The following is a 21988-nucleotide window of genomic DNA, read 5'->3' as shown; positions in this document are numbered from 1 at the left end:
TCTGTGGTGATGGAACTGATTCTCCCTTTGACTCGAGTTATTGGAATAAAGCCCATTTAACTTGGACACCACGGATCCTGTCTCTCATTTGATGCATGATACTTTGTTAATGCCTAGAAATTCTGCCAGGGTAATATTATATTTACCACATTAAATTGGCGCCCGAATACATGGACTATCCCTTTCCCCACGCGCCGGTGACGCGCAGGTACAGCTCTTGCCCCCTTCTACAGCCGTGACGGACTTCAAAGTGCGCACCAGCAGGACTTCCTGCTTACTCCCTCAGGCCCACGGAGGAGACGGACTGCGACCAGGCGTCCACAGGAGGCGGTGAGGATCGCGGATCATCCCAACCAGAGCCCAACCCGTGAGAGAGCAAGGTCCGAGGTCTCCAGAGGTCCACCTGTCCCGAGGCGCATGCGTAGAAGTTCGAGGCCTTCAAGTTTCAAGTTCTGCTTCCCGGTGAGTACCACTATGGGGAATGTATCAAGTTTCAAGACGGGCTCATTTTAAATGAGAACGGTCAAGACGGGTCCACTGTAAAAAGTGGAAACGGTCAAGACGGGTCCGCGGTTAAACGTGGGCCCGGTAAAGACGTGTCTCATTTTTTGGGACCGGTATGGTTGTACTGTTTTCCAGTGCACAAAGTTTATTGTTTTCAAGTACATGTTTTATTCCATGTATCAGGTTAGACTGTGTCTGTTTTAGTGTTATAATGTTTCTTGTATGAATGATTGTTGATTGTTTCAGTCTATTTTTGTGTATTGTGTTTTCATTGTATTGATTTCAAACATGCCACTGTTTTCAAAGTTACGTCAGATAGGGACCAGAAAGGGTATACTAGAAGAGTCAGTTAACATCCCGCCTAGAGACACACCTGGTCATGACCCTCTCAGAAAGATGCCATTGAGTTATGGCGCAAAGAGTCACAGAAGAGAACAGAGAAAGAATTCAACAAAGTAGAGAGAAATAAACAGGCAGAGGAAAAAGCCAAAGAAAAAGAATCACGTCCTCTCAGAAGAACTAGCTAGAGTTAGAGTTAGAGCTATAGGTTTACTGTGGAGTTCCTTGTAAATAGCGCCTTGTAAATATGCCTTGTGAATAGCGTGTCATTTTTGTGACATGTTGAGTTTCTTGTAAATATGGCTTGTGAATAGCGCCATGTGGTTATGTTTTGTGCAGAGCTTGTTATCAATACGTTAGTCAGGAGAGAGCTGGATCTCTTTCAAGTGCTTAGAGAAAATGTTTTGAAGATGTGCGTACGTGTTATGTGATAACATGGAGAGATGAGTTCATGGCTTTCCCATGTACTGCAGTCATTGGGGAATGATTGTGCTTCAGCTGCCAAAGAGTTAATATCTTGTATTGAGAAGGCAGTATTTGTTTTAACATGCTGTTTAACAAGGTGTTGAGGGATTTTGGCGTTTTTAGGTGTTTGCGGGGGGAGTGTTTTTGAGCGGAAATTCGTACCCGTTCCAGTGGAGGGATTTGGTTGCGTTTTGGTGAGGATTTAGGGAATCGCTTGGACTACTGTGATGCCAAATTTGAAAGGGATCTGAGCTGTGGAAGTGGTGGAAAGGGCATGTTTTGTGCGGAGGTGCGATTTGCCATGTTATCCAATGGGCGTATTTCTGAAAATTGAGATAAAGGTTTCTTTGACTTTTTCATTCTGGGTCTGCCTATGTGCTTTGTCAGTTTGCAGATTGAATGGTAAAATCTTGCATGGAGAGTAAAGAAGTGTATTTGTAAAGGGTTTGCCTTGGAACACTTGATTTAATGTGTTTGACTCAGAGGTCGGTAGTTGTAAATAAACCAGTCTTATTGAGATAAGGGTTTTTGCACGGAGAGTGCTTTAATGTTTTTCACGGTTGAGAAGACATTATAGAATAGACCCATTAGAGAATGTGCTATTAATTAGTGTACTGCAACCGTGTGTTTTTTTTAAAAATAGGAATGTTTCTACAGAATATTTTTCCCAATGCAAGCTGCCCTTTAGAATAGCGTTTGACAGTTATCCCACTTAATTAGGAATAGTGGCTATTTGTAAATTAATGAACGTGGCCCTTTTTGATAGCTATAATACACTACCATCTTAATGCATTGCTAAGTGTCCCCTACATTAGTTTAATTTGCATTCATTTAGTTTCAAGGCCCACCTATGTACTTTGACAGGCTGCTGTTAGAAAGGTATAATCTTGCACGGTAAAAGCAGTATTCATTAAACAAGACTTGGAAAATAGGATTTATTATGTCTGATTCAGAGGTCAGTTAGGCTGCAATGCTTACACAGATGGTTTCAGATAAACATTTAGTGGAGAAGCTTCAATTGATGTATGCAGAGAACAGTCCCAACCCAACAGTCCATGATAATTCGTTTTTTTTCTCTCAACTACAAAATGCATAGCCTTGTGTGCAGAAGCAAACTGTCCCTTTTTGTGTGTTCATTTGCCTGCTAAACAAATGCCCATGTTTCAAATGTCTTGCCTTCTAGCTGAATTAGTTAGACAAAAGTGTTTATTAGAAAGTGGAGCTTTTAAGTAGCAGTACAGGATTATTTTAAAGTACTAGCATGTCACTTAGTTACAGAAAATATGTCCTTATTAAATTGGCTTCAGTGAAATTAGAGAATGTTGGTTTAGCTCCCTGGCCTGGGTACAGATATGTTTTGAATTACTCAGTATGTGTTTTTCGACCTTGAAGGTCCTGGCTTCAAGTATATGTTTATGTAAAGGGAGGATTTTTCCCTCTTGCCGTGCCTGTCTTGTTATTATTGGCCATACTCCAATTCTTTTCCGCGGACGAGACCGAGCTCTGTCTTCAGTGACTTGGCAGCTGTTCTCAGCTCTCAGAGCCTCCATGATGAGCCGCAGAGAAATGTTTATGTAAAGGGAGGGCTACTGCTCCGACTTACACTAGCTTCCTTCGAATGTGGAGGGTGGAGGCTTTCAGCTCACTCTTTAAGGAACTTGGCAGACGCTTGACTCTTTCAATGAGCTCAGCGTTGGCAGCGACCCAATTTTAGAGAAGAAGAGACGAGTGAGAGGCTTGTCTCCTATTTGTTATGTTTGACACTGAGCCAGCTCCTGGCTCTGAGGGGAGGAGTGGGTGAGCAAGGAGTGAGTTCGTAGCGATGTTACCTCCCCAGCCCCTCTGACTTGTGTACAAAAAAATTGTTCTTCCTTACAGTCAACACTAAAAGCTTCATTGACTTCAGATAAGTCACGCTTGCAAATGAATAAGTTTTCCCCTCAGTAGTGTAAACAGCATACTTGGCAGGAGTCTTGCTCTTGCAATGGGTTCAGCATCTGGCAGTCATTCAATTTTAGATCACAGTGAAGCCCGGCTTGGATTTGATTCAAAACTCCGAGCGCGAACATCTTTCTAGAGGGAGGGGCTGCTTCTCAAAGGAGTGAGGAGTAGCTAGGCTCCAGCCCATCTGTCTATGCTAGAATAATTTGTATTTTATTCAAATACATTTAGAGAACATATTGTAGATAGTATGGTCATACTATTCCAAAGATTTAGAGTAGGATTTTTTCTAAACTACAGAGCTTTTAAAAAAAGGTTTCCCCAAAATAAAAATTGTGCTTTTGAACTGAAAATTAATATATATTTATTTATTTATTTTTCTATAAATTTATTTTGCTAGATTGATGACAATGAGCCCTAGTATTTACGGTCAAGCATTAAAGGGACGGCTAGACAGTATTCACATGCCTGCCAACACACACTGATTCAGTACGTAGACGACATCCTGATTACAGCACGTTCAGAAAAAGAATGCGAAAATGCATCACTGACAGTTCTACATTTTCTGGCTGACAAGGGGCACAAGGCCCCAATGCAATTCTGTGAAAAGCAAGTGGTGTGCAAGGACACCTGCTTTCCAAGGAGGGTGGACAGCTAACACAAGATCACATACAGGTCATTACTAACCTTTCACAGCCCAAGACACAAAAGGAAGTACGTGCCTTTATTGGCCTCACTTCTTACTGTAGGCAATGGATTCCCCAGTATGCATATCTAGCCAACCACTCATACAGTTAACTACACAGGAGGCAGCCACTCTGACTGTACTCCCTAGGACACAAGAACACACCTTGGCATTTGAGGAATTAAAAAGAGCATTATGTCACGCGCCAGTGTTAGCGACTCCATGTCACGGTAAACATTTTATGCTTTTTTATTTTTATTTATTTTTACATTTGACTGTAGCGAGACTGACAGGATATGAACTGACATTATTTCAGCCACACATAGAGATCAGACGTTGTAACATTCTGAATCCTGCAACACTTTTGCCCTCAAGTACACTAAATGCACCACCACATGACTGTGTGGAAGTAATGAATATAGTGACAAGACCAAAACAAGACCTGACAGATATTGTACTCCCAGACCCTGACCTGACGCTCTATGTAGATGGATCATGCATGAGAACGAGTGCAGGAGAATTAGTAGCAGCCTATGCTGTGACCACAGGAAATAGACACACTGTCAGCACAAGCAGCAGAGCTCATCGCTCTGACACAAGCCTGCATAAGAGCTAAGCACTTGAAAGTGAACATTTATACTGACTCACAATATGCCTATGGCGTAGTTCATGATTTTGGGGTCCTGTGGCAAGAGAGAGGTTTTTTGACCTCTCATGGTGCCAAGATTCAGCATGGCCAGCTTATCCAAGCCCTGTTGGAAGCGATACATTTACCTACAGCCATTTCTATCCTGAAATATAAAGCTCACACCAAAGTTACAGACACCATTTCCCAGAGTAATGACCTGGCAGACCGAACAGCTAAACTTACAGCACAGACACCAACAGACACGACAAGGACAGAGGTACCATTACTGACATAAAGTATGACAGTCAGGGACCCTACACAAGATGTACTCGACATACAGACACATGTCACTACAGATGAGATAAAGAAGTGGACTGAACAAGGAGGGGTCCAGACTAACCAAGGTTGGATGACTAAGGGAAAAAGCACATGGTTTCTTTCAGATTCTATGGTACAAGTAATCATCAACACAACACATAGTCCCGCACACTTAGGAGAAAAGGCAATGCTAGACAGCTTACAGAACATCTGGTTTAACAAGCACATGCGTGCAGCAGCGAAACAAAGTGCGAACATGTATGATCTGTTGCCAGTTCAATCCAGGTAAAGGCATTCCGGTGGAACAAGGCGGATTTCATCCTCCTGACCACCCTTTTGAGGTTCTCCAGATGGATTATATCCAAATGGACAGATGTAGAGGTTACAAGTACATCTTGGTAGTAGTGTGTTTACTATCTAGATGGACAGAAGCGTATCCAGTTCCAGGTTATACTGCAGTGACAACAGCCAGACAATTAGTGCGCGAGTTCTTCCCCAGATATTGCCCCGTGTCATCTATTCTGATAACGGTCAGCCATTCTCCTCTGAATTAATGAAACAAGTGTCTCTTCTGTTAGGTTATACCTGGAAGTTCCATTGTGTAAGACACCCAGAAGCAGCAGGCCTTGTAGAAAGACATAATCAGACAATTAAGACAAAAGTTGCTGAGATCTGTACAGAAAAAGGCGTGGATTGGATGGTAGCCTTGCCGGTTGCCCTCTTTTACATGCGTATGGTAGCTCATTCCAGAACAGGCCTATCTCCTTATGAAGTAGTTTTCGGTAGACCGCCAAATAAGTGGGGTACACCTATGCTTAAGTAAATAACTGATGTTGACAGTAACATGCTGACAGATTACCTGGCTTCCTTGATGTCTGCACTACTCTCTTGTTGTTCACAGGTTGCTGCCGCCTTCCCTGACAACACCCAGGTCAAGGAACATGCCATAAGCACCAGAAGATTCTATACTTGTGTCCGGAATTTTGATCGTTCAAGTCCCCTTGAGCCACGTTGGAAGACGCCGAAGTTGGTGGAAGGACGTAAAGGCCGAACTCACCTTCATCACTACAAAAGATACTTTGGACATTCTGGTACCTTTACAAAGACTATTGACACTAAAGATATTAGGGAAAATACAGACATTGCGCCGCCTTTGCTGCTAGAAAAGACCCCTCAGCAGGAGTATAAATCTAAATTAAGATCTAGTAAGTCAGACGTAGTTTAATTGTTTTAGCCCACCCGGTGGTGAATCGGTTAGACTAGATTTCTGACATGTATAAGATCACATACGAGAATAGCAAGAAGAGAGATAAGAAAGGAAAGTACTGCAAGATATTACGCAGTACATGTATAGTTACTTTGATCATTCTTTTTATTCTGTGCATTGTTATAATCTGTGCCAGTTTATTGCTACATGTTTTCTTTCCTATTTCCTCACATATACACTCTTCCAGTAACAGCACCGCAGAACATACATTTAGTGAACTGCCACCTCATGAATTGTCATATCGACTTGCACTACGTAACAATACTTTTATTAGAATGTTACACCATTCTCATCAGACCAGCAATGCGACTAATTGCTGGGTATGTGGCCAACTGCCACCTTATCAAAAGGCGAAGGGAGTTCTGCCCTTCTATCCTCTACCGTTCTCACACAATGGTTCATGTGGAACATGGTTTGCTTTAATGACCTCAATTGATAGAAAGTACATAGCTTATCCAGGTGGCTGGATATATGGAAACCTGAATAAAGTAATGAATGAAGCATGCTTTCCAGACAAAGACGGATTCCCCAAAGGAAGGGAACTGATCTAGAAAATGAAGAGTATGAGCAGGGAAATGCATCCGTTAACTTTATAATGTTAAATGTTCAGCCCAAGCAAAATACAGGTCCACCGTTTATTTCAGTTCTACCAGCAAAAGGTGATTTATGTGTTAGTAAGAAAGGCTCAGTACATATGGGACACAGCGAGTGTAACACTGTAGTAGAGTTTAATGATAAAGGACTTTCTTCTTTCAAAACATCACGCCATACCTATTTCATTTGCGGTCAAACAGCCTATGTACATCTGCCCTTAGACTGGGGTGGGACTTGTTATATAGCATTCTTATTGCCACCTGTTTTCTTGGCCACATCCCATTATCACAGAGATTCACAACTAGAACATGTTAGACAAAAGAGAGAGACAGATTCTGCAGGGATTGATCAGACTGAAACAACATGGGAGCAATATACAGATTTCAACAAAGGTTTCTTTTTCTTCATAGGTCCCGTCCAAAACAGTAAACTGATACGCAGGTTAACAAGAACTCTTGAAGCAGTAGTGAATGTGACTGCATCTGCCCTGGCGAACTTAACCCAGGAACAGTCTGCTATGAGACTTGTTGTCCTTCAAAATCGTCTTGTCCTCGACGTCATCCTGGCGGATAGAGGCGGAGCTTGTAGCGTGATTCGATCTAGTTGTTGCATTTTCATCCCAAATAATGCGCCATCTGTGTACGCAGCAATAACAAGGCTCCACAAAATTGCTCATGTCATACATCAAGACCCAGGCACATGGACTTGGTCCAGTTGGCTCTGGGGTATAATATCTGCTTGGGGATGGAAAGTATTGTCTTTCCTAGGACTGGTCCTACTCATGATATTTGGTTGCTGTCTCTGTCTGCAGTGTGGCCCGGCCATTTGCGGCCTGTGTGCTACTGCCTGTATTCCCCATCCACGTAAACAAAGGATAAAAGATGAACAAATGATTCTGTATGATGAACTATACGGTCTCATGAATATAGATGTATCCTGAAGGGTTAAGTAGGGGACAAGGAGGGAATGAGGAAAATGAAATTTTGCCTGACCAAGATGCCCCCTACGTATACCCTATGTTACATGTGTGTGCATGTCATCCATGCATATTTCCTTGTAGTGGCCTGAATCACTAGGCCTCTGCATTCATGTCCTGCATTAAGGTGCCTGTCATCAAGTTTCCCAAAAGTTAAGCTAGCATGAAGGCCCATGTATTTTACATTGTGCACTTTTAAATAAATATCGTACTGAACCCTTTTTGTGGTTCAGATTGAACCACCAGTCCCTGAATTAATGTTTTCATGACTCCTGACACACTGAAAGCCGCAAGAAGCCCAGTAAGGCCCGCCAAGACAGTATTATGAATAACAGTTATCTGTTTGCTTTACAGAATCACATTTCAGTCTGGTGAAGAAGGTACACAGAACCCATCTGCATAGATAGGGCCCAGCCATTCTGTCTCTGTTTAAGTGGATTACAGTGCTTGCATCCATAGAAAGCTCATGCAACGAACGAATAAATATGCCCTTTCTGTCATTTAGTGACGAGCAACCTTTGCTTCAGATAATACAACCCCTGACTCTAGATATCAGTTGTACTAGATGTGCTGGTCGCCTTGACACAAGAGATCTCTCTACTAGGTTGAAAGTCAGCTTCCTCCCAGTTACACGTCAATTGCACGTCATGCTCAAAGTTGCACAATTAGGGCATAGTTCCAGCTAGCTATCCAAACTCCTCCTCTAAGTACCCACCCACTTATGACACCTACCTATCACCTACCTATGACTCATCAAAGTGTACACCCACATGTTCTTATCTCATGTTTTCTCTTGCTCTGCCTCGAGCGTTCCTTCCTACGTCCTATGTACAAGATAAAATGTATATAACCCATGTTCAGTAAATAATTGTTAGAAGACTCTTCCTGAACCTCTGTGGTGATGGAACTGATTCTCCCTTTGACTCGAGTTATTGGAATAAAGCCCATTTAACTTGGACACCACGGATCCTGTCTCTCATTTGATGCATGATACTTTGTTAATGCCTAGAAATTCTGCCAGGGTAATATTTTATTTACCACAAGGGAGAGGATCAGCTGGGTGTCATTGGCATAGGAGATGATGTTGAGGTCGTACCGACTGGCGACGTGGGCGAGCAGTGCCATGTAGATGTTAAACAGAATTGGGCTGAGGGATGAGCCCTGGGGTACGCCGTAGATGATCTTGGTGGCTTCAGAGCGGGAGGGGGGAAGGCGGACGCTCTGTGTTCTGCCGGAGGGGAAGGAGGTGGGCCAGTCCAGGGCCTTCTCTTGGATCCCGGCGTTGTGGAGGCGTGGTCGTAGTGTGTGATGGTAGACCGTGTCGAAGGCAGCTGACAGGTCCAGGAGGATGAGTGCCGCCGATTCTCCGTTGTCTAGCAGGGACTTGATGTCATCAGTGGCGGCGATGAGGGCAGTCTCGGTGCTGTGGTTGCTGTGGAACCCGGACTGGGAAGGGTCCAGGATGTTGTTCTCCTCCAGGTAGCGGGTCAGTTGTTCGTTGCCGGTCTTCTCGTTGACCTTTGCCGGGAACCGGAGCAGGGAGATAGAGCGGAATTTCTTGAGGTCCTTGGGGTCCGCCTTGGGTTTCTTGAGTAAGGTGTTGATCTCGGCGTTCTTCCAGCTATCCGGGAAGGTTGCTGTCTCGAAGGAGGTGTTGATGACTTTCCGGAGATGGGGTGCGATGGATGTGTGCTGGCTTTGTTGAAGATGTGGTGTGGGCATGGGTCTGATGGAGATCCGGAGTGGATGGTGTTCATGATCTTGGTTGTGTCGTTGTCGTTGATGTTGGTCCAGGAGAGCAGGCGGTTGGTGCGGATGGTGGTCCTGGGGGTGGAGGTCTCAGTGGTTGTCGGGACGGTCAACGCGTGGAAGCTGTCGTGGATGTCTGCGATCTTGCGGTAGAAGAAGGTGGCCAGCGAGTCGCAACGGTCTTGCGAGGGTGGGTCGTCGTTGGTGTTGAAGCTGGGGTTGGAGAGTTCCTTCACAATGTTGAAGAGCTCTTTGCTGTTGAGTGCGTTGTTGTCTAGGCGGTCTTTGAAGGAGGCCCTTTTGGCGGATCTGATGAGGTGATGGTGTCTGCGGGTGGCGTTCTTGTGGGTTGCGTGGCTGTCTGGTGTTCGATCACGGAGCCAGATCTTCTCCAGCTTTCGGCAGGTTTGCTTGGAGGCCCGAGATCTTCAGTGAACCAGCTGGCTTTCTTGTTGGTGTGACTGTTGGAGGGTTTCTTGATTGGGGCGAGGGTGTTTGCGCAGTCGTTGATCCACTGTCTGAGGTTGTGGGCACCGGTGTCGGGGTCGGTGGGGTCAGTGGGTGGGCTCTGGGTGAGGGTGATGGTTAGCTGGTCTTCGATGACTTTGCTCCAGCAGCGACGAAGCATCTGTTGGGTGTGGTGTTGCGTGGTGGGTTTCTTAAAGCTGAAGTGGATGCACCGATGGTCAGTCCAGTGGAGTTTGGTGGTGTGGTTAAAGGAGACGTGGTGGCTTGCGGAGAAGATGGGGTCAAGCGTGTGACCACCGGAGTGGGTGGGTGTTGTGACGAGTTATCTGAGTCAGAGTTTGGCTAGGTTGTCGATCAGGGTGGTGGAGTTGTTGTCTTTGTTGTTCTCGAGGTGGAAGTTCCGGTCCCCGAGGAGGATGTAGTCCGTGGAGGCGAGGGTGTGTGTGCTGACGAAGTCAGCGATGGAGTCGCTGAACCGTGGTCCGGGTCTGGGGGGGTCTGTAGATGAGGTTAGTCGGTGTTGATCAAGACTCTGAGAGTGTTCCTATGGACGATGGTAATACCTCCTCCTGCTCCATTGGTGCGGTCCCTGTGGGTGATCTAGTAGCCTTCTGGGACGGCTATGGCTATGTCGGGTGCCGAGGCAAGGTTCAGCCATGTCTCCATCAGGAAGGCAACGTTTAGGGAGGTTGAATCGAGTAGGTCCTAGAGTTCGATGCCGTGTTTGCGGGCGGAGCGGTGTTTAGAAGGATGCATCTGAGGTGGTTGGGTTCTTTCCTGGTCAGCAGCATGGTGGGGCGGATGCTTGTAAAGCTGCAGTTCCGGCAGGTGAAAGCTCCGTGGGTGCGCTTCGGGGCAGCCAGGAAGCAGGTGTGTGATCGTCCGGTGTTGAGTGCGTGGAGGGTTCTGGCATCGTAGCGGTGTTGGGCATCGTGGCGTTCGCGGGGACCAGGTGTCCTGGCGCAGGGCGCAGACAGGCTTGCCTTAAGCGCGCCCTCGGCGTGCACGCTGCACGCGGCCTCTTATGAGGGGATGTGGGAGGGAGGAGCAGCTGGGAGGCTGGAAGGGAGCGGCGAATGGGATTGCAGGGGGACGGGCCGTAGGGATGCAGCGGCGGGAAAAACGGGCCGGGCCGCGGAAGAACTGAGCACAGGAAGGAAAAACAAGTCTAGGCAAGAAAGCAAGTACAGGCACAGGGTTATAAAAACAAGTTTGGGCAAGACAGCAAGTTAGGCACAGGGGAATAAAAACAAGTCTGGACAAGAAAACAAGTACAGGCATAGGGGAATAAAAACAAGTCTGGGCAAGAAAGCAAGTTAGGCACAGGGGAATAAAAACAAGTCTGGACAAGAAAACAAGTACATGCACAGGGGAATAAAAGCAAGTCTGGGCAAGAAAGCATGTACAGGCACAGGGGAATAAAAACAAGTCTGGGCAAGAAAGCAAGTACAGGCATAGGGGAATAAAAACAAGTCTGGGAAAGAAAGCAAGTTAGGCACAGGGGAAAAATACGAGATTAGGCAAAACAATGCAGGCAGAGGCGTGCAGCAGCGTGGGGAGAGTGGGGAGCGAGCAGGGTCAGAGGTCCACAAAGAGTAGTAACACAAGCAGTAGGGTGAGAGAGGCAGTAGAGTGACACAAGCAGTAGGGTGAGACAGGCAGTAGAGTGACACAAGCAGGAGGGTGATTCTGGCAGGCGAGTGACACAAGCAGGAGGGTGAGACAGACGCAGAGTGACACAAGTGGTAGGGTCAGATAGAGTGACACAAGCAGGAGGGTGATACTGGCAGGTGAGTGACACAAGCGGGAGGATGAGGGCAGTAGAGGGACACAAGCCGTAGGTTGAGACAGGCAGTAGAGTGACACAAGCAAGGGGTTGATACTGTCAGGCGAGTGACACAAGCAGTAGGGTGAGACAGGCAGTATATTGATACAAGCAGTAGAGTGAGACAAGCAGCAGGGTGAGACAGGGTGAGACAGGCAGGTAGAATTGTTAAATAAGCAGCAGAATGACAGGCGCACTCCTCCTGGAGCACAAGAGCAGCCCCACCTGCCCATTGTTATTCATAATGCCGGGGAATTGCCACATACTGTAGGTCGACACAAGCAGGTGATTGTGACAGACAGTAGAGTGACACATGCAATAGAGTGTGACAGACTGTAGAGCGACACAAGCAGTAGAATGTGACAGACAATAAAGTGACACAAGCAACAGGGTAAGACAGAAAGTAGAGTGACACAAACAGTAGGGAGAGACAAACAGTAGTAACGCAAGCAGGAGGGTGAGACAAGCAGTTGAGTGTCACAAGCAGTTGAGTGTCACAAGCAGTTGGTGAGACAAAGAGTAGTAACACAAGCAGTAGGATCAGACACGCAGTACAGTGACACAAGCAGTAGGGTGAGACAGGCAGTAGAGTGACACAACCAGGAGGGTGATTCTGGCAGGCGAGTGACACAAGCGGGAGGGTGAGACAGACTGTAGAGCAGGGGTCTTCAAACTGTGGGGCGCGACCCCCAGGGGGGCCGTGAGGTGGTGTGAAGGGGGTCGCGCATTCACAGTCACACTTCTGCCCTGGCCTCCAGGGCTTCTGCCCCCCTCTTCCCCCATCCTGTGTCTCAGCCTGGGCTGCTGCAGTGAAACTCGAGCTGCTGGGGGCTCGGCTGGGCAGTGTTCCCCGAGTTTTTCACAGGTCTTTAAAGACCATTAGCATATTTACATGCCTTTGTAAACTGGTTACAGAGGCTTAATGTTTTTTATGGTTCTAGTACCCCCTGGGCCCCCACTAAGCCTATTCCTTACATTTGTATGTTTACACTTACTGCTGTAGTGTGAGAATACATTTAATGAAAAGGAATATAAAGTTGGGTTGCCAGAAGAAAAATGCCTGCTCTTGACACTAAATAGAGTTATAAATAAAAAAAGTATGTATTAATTAGTTATGTGACTTTTCAGTCTTTGTTCTCTTTAATTTTCAGTAATGGATCTGAGGCAGCCCTAGAACACAATTAAAAGTGACACAATTAAAAGTGCTTTCTATTTATATTTGCTGTTCTAAATATTCACAGATAAGTGCTAAAAATACAGCTTTAGGTGACTGCTTATTTCTGGGCAATCAAAATAATGAGCTGGTAACCCTAATCATAAGACTGGAAGTTTGTTGCAGGATCAGCACATTATTTATTTCCTCCACCCTCAATCCCTGATTCATGCCATTATAGCAATAGTTTAACTTATATCTGAAACCCTACAATTCAAGTTTCTGGGAATGCACCCTGCTTTCAGACAACTCACTTCTCATTCTCGCCTTCACTTTCACGTTGACCCTGCACTCGCAGCGATCACAATGCACTCACACTGATCACCATGCACTCACACTGATCGCCATGCACTCACACTGATCGCCATGCACTCACACTGATCACCATGCACGCATAGCGATCACAATGCACTCACACTGATCACAATGCACTCACACTGATCACAATGCACTCACACTGATCACTATGCATTCACACTATTCACCCGCTCACCCTGCACTCACACTGATCACTGTGCACTCACACTGATCACCATGCATTCACACTATTCACCCGCTCACCCTGCACTCACAGCGATCACAATGCACTCACACTGATCACAATGCACTCACACTGATCACAATACACTCACACTGATCACCATGAACTCACACTGATCACCATGCACTCACACTGATCACCATGCACTCACACTGATCACCATTCACTCACACTAATCACCATGCACTCACAACATTCACCCGCTCACCTTGCACTCACAGTGATCACAATGCACTCACACTGATCACAATGCACTCACACTGATCAACAATGCACTCACACTGATCACCATGCACTCGCAACATTCACCCGCTCACCCTGCACTCACACTGATCACCATGCACTCACAACTTTCACCCGCTCACCCTGCTCTCACAGTAATCACTCTGCACTAAAAATGTGCTTGCATTGTTCACTCTGTACCTCACCCTGCAGTCACACGAGCACACTCCTCATCCTGCACTCATGTGACCCATCACTCACCTGTCTCCCCCCCTCACTGCTCAATCTGTAGCTCACTCAAACAAGGCCATCACTACCCATGCACTAATTCGTCCCACTCTGCACTTACAGCTGAACCCAAATTCATATGGTCAGCTCACTCAACCTGTAGTCACTCCTTTTACCCTACTCTCACACTGTTGCATTGCTCTCCGTGCAGTCACATGGGCACTCTTGTCACCCACACAGTGCAGAAGGTTAAATAAAGTACCTGGTACACAGAAGATGTACCATTCATATCACAGAACTGAGTGTGAGTAAACTATGAGTATTTTGTCAGACAGGTGCTATAGAGAGATGAAGTGTATTGTTGGTGAGTGGTAGTGAGGGAATTCATGGAGAAGGTGGAAAGACTGTTACACCGTGCCCTGGCTGGGAGTGTTGACCCCCCCGCCCCCCGAAGTTCGGGTCAAGTGGATCCCCTGCTTCTGCCTATTATTATTTACATTTGTAGTGCTCTACTGTTACCAAAAGGTGTCCTGGGGCTAATACCCATCTGCCTGCAATGTGAGAGAGGGATCCGGGGTTGGGAGAGGAGAGAAGAGAGGGGTGGAAGGAAGGGGTGAGAGGAAAGGGGCATGGGTTAACTGCTTAACTCTGCACAAGGCCGCCAGGGTTTGAAGGCACCCTTGCTGCTCCCGGCCATGGCCAGGTGAGCTTCTAATGTGGCAGCGCGTATTCCTGCAGAGTGGGAGGCCCTTCACAAAGGTTGACTAGACATCTTTCTGATGTTAATTGCTGTATTTTGGTTATAAACTGGTACTGATGGGGTGAAATCTTTCCTGTTACTGTGTTTAAAACATTTCAAAATAATAAAGCAATGCTATCCCAAAATACGCAGCATCACAGAACATTATTTACATTTTCTACTCACACAATTTAGTCAAGCCTGTCGCATAATTTGTTTCTCCCGTGCCTCATAATTCCAGTAGCCCTGCCTAGAGGTTTAGAAATTTTTGTCAGGAGTGGGTCCTTATGTCTGTAAATGTTGGCAGGGGGGTCTTGGCATCCACAAGTTTGAAGACCTCTGCTGTAGAGTGACACAAGCGGTAGGGTGAGACAGTAGAGTGACACAAGCAGGAGGGGGATACTGGCAGGTGAGTAACACAAGCGGGAGGATGAGACAGGCAGTAGAGTGACACAAGCAGTAGGGTGAGACAGGCAGTAGAGTGACACAAGCAGGAGGGTGATACTGTTAGGCGAGTGACACGAGCAGTAGGGTGAGACGGGCAGTAGATTGACACAAGCAGGAGAGTGAGACAAGCAGCAGGGTGAGACAGGCAGGCAGAATTGTTAAATGAGCAGCAGAGTGACAGGCAGTAGAGTGGACAGACAATGAAGGGGTGCAGGCAGTAGAGTGTGGTAGACAGCAGAGTGAGACAGTTACTGAAGTGGGGCAGTCAGGTGTAGGGTGACCAACCATCCGTAAATTTCACGGACTGTCCGTAATTTGGACCTCACGTTCGTTGTCTGGGAGGATCCCTTTTACGGACGCATTTTGTTCGTAATTTTGGCCACCCCTGTGAGAGGCCTCACCCCCCTGATGGGACTGCCTCGCACTCCTCCTGGAGCACAAGAGCAGCCGCCCCAGCCCATTGTTATTCTGTATGCCGGGCAATTGCCACATACAGAATGTCAATGGGGCAGTCTGAGGTGTTAAAGCATGTGGTGGCCTCCTCCTGCCTCATTGTACAGCAGGGCATTCTGTTAGATAAAAGGTAAAACGCCAATGCTGCAACGTTAGAAAACAGTTTAAATAAAGAAGCCTGTGAAACAAGTTAAAAAGAACAGGTTACCGTTCATTCACTGTCTCATCATTTTAGAACTGAAGTATTTTCAATATTATATTCAACAAAGCCATGGTTGCTGCTTTTTTTATTTTAAGCAACTAACAACCATTGACAAAGCCAATAGTCCTGGCTTGTTGTTAGTGTAATGATACTTGCTGAATTATATATCTGGATGCAATGACAGAAACAACATAATACCAGTCGGGTGGAACACTATGCTAAGCGCAGGTTTTTAGCCTAGGTGTTTTAAACCACGCCCTTAATTACATTGAACACCCCATTTGGTGAGACCCCCCCCCAGTTTTTTACACCACTTAAAGCCCTGGAAACAACCCCATGTCACAGTCACCTCACATCCTAGCACTGTGCATCACGCGTCATGACTTCTACGTTTTCAGACTGGCTGTGTGCAGGGGCATAGTGAACTCTCCCCCACTGCACCCCAGCCTTGGTTTAGGAACTACAGCAAGGTGAAGTTCTTGATGGGCCTCTTCTGTCTTCAACTCTGCAGACAAAGGCTCAGCTCATAATGTGAAAAGGTGGGTAAGTAAGTGGAGGAATGTGCGAACGACTGGATGGATTACTTATAGGATGAATGGATGAATGAAACGTTGAATGGATAGATAATGAAAGAAAGGATGGATGATGGGTGAATGAGTGGAAGTATGGATGAGAGAAAAGGTAAATAGATGGATGTATGGGTGGAAGGGTAGATGGATGGGTGGAAGGGTAGATGGATGGGTAAAAGGGTGGATGGGTGTGTGAAAGGATGGATGGATGAGTGAAAGGGTAGATGATGGGCGAGTGAATGGGTGGATGGATGAGTGAAAGGATGGATGGATTGATGAATTGATAAGTGAAAGGGTGAATGGATGGATGAATGAGTGAAAGGGTGGATGTAAGGATTGATGAGTGAGTAAAAGGGAGTAGATGACAAAAGGATGGATAGATGAGTGGGTGGGCGCTGAGCACGATAACATTTGAATGCAAATTGTTTTCAGAGGCTGATAATTATTTTAGAACGCACACTGTGCTGTGAATATAGAGCTGAAACTATCTTTTAAAATTGATTGTACTGATGTTGTGTATATGTGGTTTTTAATTTCACTCTGACTAACAAGAGCACATACTTGCACTCACCAGTGACAATATCAGCTAGCCGTGGACTGCTTCCGCCTAGTTGTAAGGCAACCGGCATTCCAGCCAATCGCGGTTGTCGAGGGCGGGACAGGGGCGGCACCTGACGGAGTGTCGAGCGGTTAGCGCTCTAGACCTCCGCTTCCTGGCGAGTATTTAGCCACTCGGCGGCCCCAGCGCGCAGCGATGGCGCGCAGGGTAGGCGCCTCTGACTGCGCCAAAGACGAGCCTAAGACCAGCCCGTCTGTGCCCGTCTGTGCCCGTCTGTGCCCGTCTGTGCCCGTCTGTGCCTGTCCGGGCCAGGCCGGGTCACGGGGCACGTAGCGCCGGTACTGGTAGGTTCTCAGCGGATCAGCTACGGGCGCTGCGCCCTAGTAGTAACAGTAACTGTTCCGTCCTAAAACCCTCCTTAATGGGTACACATGCATGTCCCCATTGTGCTTTTGCGCTAACTAATGTACAACCCTATCCAGAGGTACTACACAAGTCTAAGTCACCTACTCAAGCCTCTGTTTTAAATCCCTGCACTTTTACTTTTTATACTGTTAATTGTAGATCACTGCCCCAACATAAAGCAGATATCTACCACCTCTTAGTTGAAGAAAAACCTTGTGCGGTATTTTTAACGGAGACCTGGCTGCATGATGGTGCAGGCCCCGATGTAGCCGCTGCCCTGCCCTCTAACTATGCTATTGTTAGAGTAGATAGAGAAAGGCAGGCAGGAGGGGGTATCGCTGTGATCTTCAATAGGGATTTTAATTGTGATTTTGAAATGGTTAATATACCTGGATGCGAAGCAGCATTTTTTAAAATTTCACTGAACCCCAACTTTATGTTTTCTGGTTTTTTAATTTATCGCCCCCCGGGAAACAGCAGTGTTTGGGCTGCGAATTTGGTTAATCTTATTTCACCTTACTTTTTGAATGCCCAAAACCTGACCATACTGGGAGATTTAAATCTCCATTTTGAGGATAAATCTAATAGTACAGCCACTAATCTTTTGGAGGATTTTAATACCCTGAATATGTTCCTGAGAAATGAGGGCCCCACGCATAAAGCTGGGCATTTGTTGGACCCCATTATCTCTAACATACAGGAACTGAAATGGCTAAAAACTGACCCTATTTGTTGGTCGGACCATTTTTTAACGCTCTTCAGTATTACTCTCACACAATTCAAGATGCCAGGCTCTGCTCGGCCCCCAATTTTCATGAGAAATTGGAAAAAGATAGATCTGACCGAGTTGCAGAATGCATTACAGGCATCCCCTCCAGTCTTGGGTGAGGATATGGAAACAAATGCGCTGGAAGCCCACACTTGGTTGGAGAGAGCAGTTGACATCTGTCTGCCCGCAACCAGGTGTAGAGGGAATGTCCATCGGCCCCCGGCTCCCTGGTACACCGAAAAATTTAAACTGGAAAAAACCAAGTGTAAGGGACTTGAGAGGAAGTGGCGTAAGCATTATGATCCTCAAATAAAGGAATTGTACCGTAAGGCTAGAAACCTCTACCATTCGGCCTGCTCCAGAGCTAAGGCAGCCTATGTAACAGAGACTATCAATACTGCTGCCAACAAAGCACGGACTCTTTTTAACACAGTTAAAGATTTAGCCGGAGCAAACTCTATGGCGGCTGCACCCCCACTCACCCCTCAAAAATGTCAAGATCTTGCCACGTATTTTGTGGAAAAGATCGAGACTATTCTTGCTAATATTAATCCTCTGGTGAGGGAGGACAAGGAAGTCCTTCCCCTACAAAGCTCATTAGGAAATCGGCTTGACTGCTGGCCATATATTACCTTGGGCACCCTAAAATCCTTGGCTACCTCTATTAAATCGGGCTCTCCGTGCGACCCCCTTCCAATCAACATTCTGAGCCAACTGGACGATGCTGCTTTGGGGATTATTGCCGAGACACTTAATTCCTCCATTCGTCTGGCAACCGTCCCGGCGTCCTGGAAGCACGCCATGGTCAGCCCTCTGTTGAAGAAACCATCTGCTGATCCAGAGGTACTGGCAAACTACCGCCCGATATCCCTGCTGCCTGCCTTCTCTAAAATTTTGGAGAAGCACATCCACAGTGTACTTTCATCGTACACGGAGAATAACAACCTACTCCATTATTCCCAGTCGGGTTTCAGGGCAGGCCATTCCACCGAATCTGCCCTCCTGGGAGCCACGGAGAAGATCAGGGGACTCCTGGACGACGGGCAAACGGTTGCTCTCGTCCTGCTCGATCTGAGCGCAGCCTTCGACACCATCTCACACAACAGACTGCTTGCCAGGCTGAGTGAGGATGGTGTCGGAGGCACTGCGCTGGACTGGATTAGATCATATTTGAGCAGCCGGACGTTTCAGATCTCGTCCTCACATGCCCAGTCGGATATTTTTCTGTCACCCCATGGCGTGCCCCAGGGCTCAATTTTAAGTCTGTTGTTCTTCAACCTGTATCTCCGCCCCCTTGCTGATTTAGCAGAGCGGGTAGGTCTTGAACTCATGACCTATGCGGATGATTCGCAGATTATTTTTTCCCTTACCAACTCAGAGTCTTCATCCCCTTCTGTGCTGAAATTAGGTCTTCAGGAAGTCTTCAGCTGGATGTCAACTAACCAGCTGAAGCTCAACGGGGAGAAGACGGAGATTCTTCTCCTGGGGAAAAATCGTGATCTGTGGCAGGACTTTCATTGGCCGCCCTCTTTGGGCGCTTTCCCCACACCGGCCACCCAGGTTAGAAACTTAGGGGTGTGCATCGATGACTCTTTATCGATGAAACAGCAGGCTAACAAAGTGGCTGGTACCTGCTTCACGATCCTCAAATGGCTGCGGAAGATTATCTGGATGCTGCCTGTGGATACCCAGAAGACCGTAGTCAATGCACTAATTACATCTAGGCTTGACTACGGTAACATCTTATACCTGGGTTCCAATTTAGCCGTAACCAGGCGGCTACAGCTGGTCCAGAACTCCGCAGCCAGGCTGTTATGTAAGATCCCCAGGACAGCAAGGATCTCGAAGCACCTCAGAGACCTTCATTGGCTGAAGGTTGAGAATCGGGTCCGGTTTAAGGCCTTGACTTATATGTTCAAGATCAGGGCAGGAACTGCACCAAAATATCTGCAAAAATTGGTCAGGCCCCATGTTCCTGTACGAAATCTCCGTTCTCTCAATGGAGCAACATTTGTGGTTCCTAGATTTAAACTGGCCCGAATGGGGGGGAAATCTTTCTCCCATATGGGACCAGTTCTTTGGAACTCCCTCCCCTTAGCCTTACGCAAAGAGGACAACTTCGCTAGTTTTAAGAAAAACGTTAAAACTTGGCTGTTTAATAAGTAATTGTGGTCACTGACAGCTGCTGCTCTCTGTGTATCGATCTCTTAGCCCTGGCGCCGGGAAACCCTTTGTGGGTATCTGTGCGCATTACAAGTGCAAAAAATAAATAAATAAATAAATGAAGAAGTGAAAGGGTGGATGGATGAGATAACGGATGGATGAGTGAAAGGATGGGTAGTAATAGGATCAATGGATGTTTTATGAATGGATGAGTAGATGGATGGGTGGGTGGGTGGATGGATAAGTGAAAGGTGGATGGAGAGAGAAGGGAGGATGAATGACTGAAAGGGTGAAAGGATAAGTGACTGGCTGGGTGGATGAGTAAGTGAATGGATGGCTGGATGGGTGAAAGGGTAAATGGCTGGATGGATGAGTGAATAGATGGATGGCTGGAAGAGTGGATGGATAACTGTACGGGGTGAAAGGGTGGGTAGATGAGTAATGGATGGATGAGTGAAAAGGTGGATGGAGGGATGGATGAGTGAAATGGTGGATGGAAGGATATATGGTAGACAGGTTTGCAAATGGTTGGATAGGTTTGGATATAGATGGGCACATAGATGGAAGGACAGAATGAATGGTGAAAGACTGAATGATAAATAAAATAATGATTACACCTTGTAGCACCCATTATCTTAAGTAACATTTCCTATACATTGACTTTCACATTAATATGAGTCATTGTCTCTATATAATGTGTGTGTGATGTAACGCACTCCGACACCCCACTCTACATACTTGGGATGAGTAATACTATAAAAGAAATTAAATACACATGAGAGACGGTCTAAGTGAAGATGAGGAGTACCATTGGAGGGTGGTAGCAAGACCGGACTTGCCGGACCAGGCATCGGGTGTTTCCCTGGGAGGCTGGCACTGCAAAGTTCCTTGTATATCCAGTAGTTTTCAATCAACAATAAAAGCAGCCTCACTTATATTCAGGTGTGGTTCACCATTGTCTGGTGACTAATGTACCTGCTGGAGCGAGATGCGAATTTTGAATCCTCTGAGGTAGCAAGCTGCGGCCATACTTAAAACCGTGAAATGCACGATTGTCTCAACCTAATATAAACTTATTTTGACATGTACTTAGGTGGTTGTCTATTTACTTACGTATATACTATTGCACGACCACCTCTGACGTGTCTGTAAAACGTACCTTTTGTCCCGAAGGTTTGTCCTGAATTTTGACCTTTTCTTTTGAATTTTTGTTCTGAATTTTGTCCCTTTGTCCTGAATTTTTACACTCACCTTCCTGAATTTGCACCTATGCCAGTTGGTCACCCTAGTAAGATGAACTAGACAAGCAGTCCAGCGACAGGAGAGATGGCGACTCTCTAGATTCAGAAGAGGTCGGGAGTGGTCCCAGCAGAAGTGAAGTCTGAAATGTGGGACAGGCATGGAAGCATCTCAGGAAGTGATCCGCCTAGGCATTGCCAGCAGACACTGGAGTAATGTTAATGACATGATTTCCTTGGCAGCAGTTTGATTGTCAGAAACCACCTTCCGACAGAACTGACTCAGAGGTAATCAAACAATACTGAGGTTCAAAGGGAAGAATCGAGGGAAGTGAAGGTTAGATGTGTGTCAAAAAGAAGGTTAAACAGTAGACATCCATCCATGTCTGACCCTTATACCGTAGGGATGAACATGTTCATGAACACAAGACAAGAGTGAAAGGGGCTGGAAGGAAAGGGGGAGCTGAAATGTCAAAGCTGC

The sequence above is a fragment of the Lissotriton helveticus genome, chromosome 5_1 (genome assembly GCF_964261635.1).
Source record: "Lissotriton helveticus chromosome 5_1, aLisHel1.1, whole genome shotgun sequence".
Classification (NCBI taxonomy): domain Eukaryota; kingdom Metazoa; phylum Chordata; class Amphibia; order Caudata; family Salamandridae; genus Lissotriton; species Lissotriton helveticus.
The sequence above is the reverse complement of the archived record's forward strand: the minus strand, read 5'-3'. Positions refer to the sequence as shown.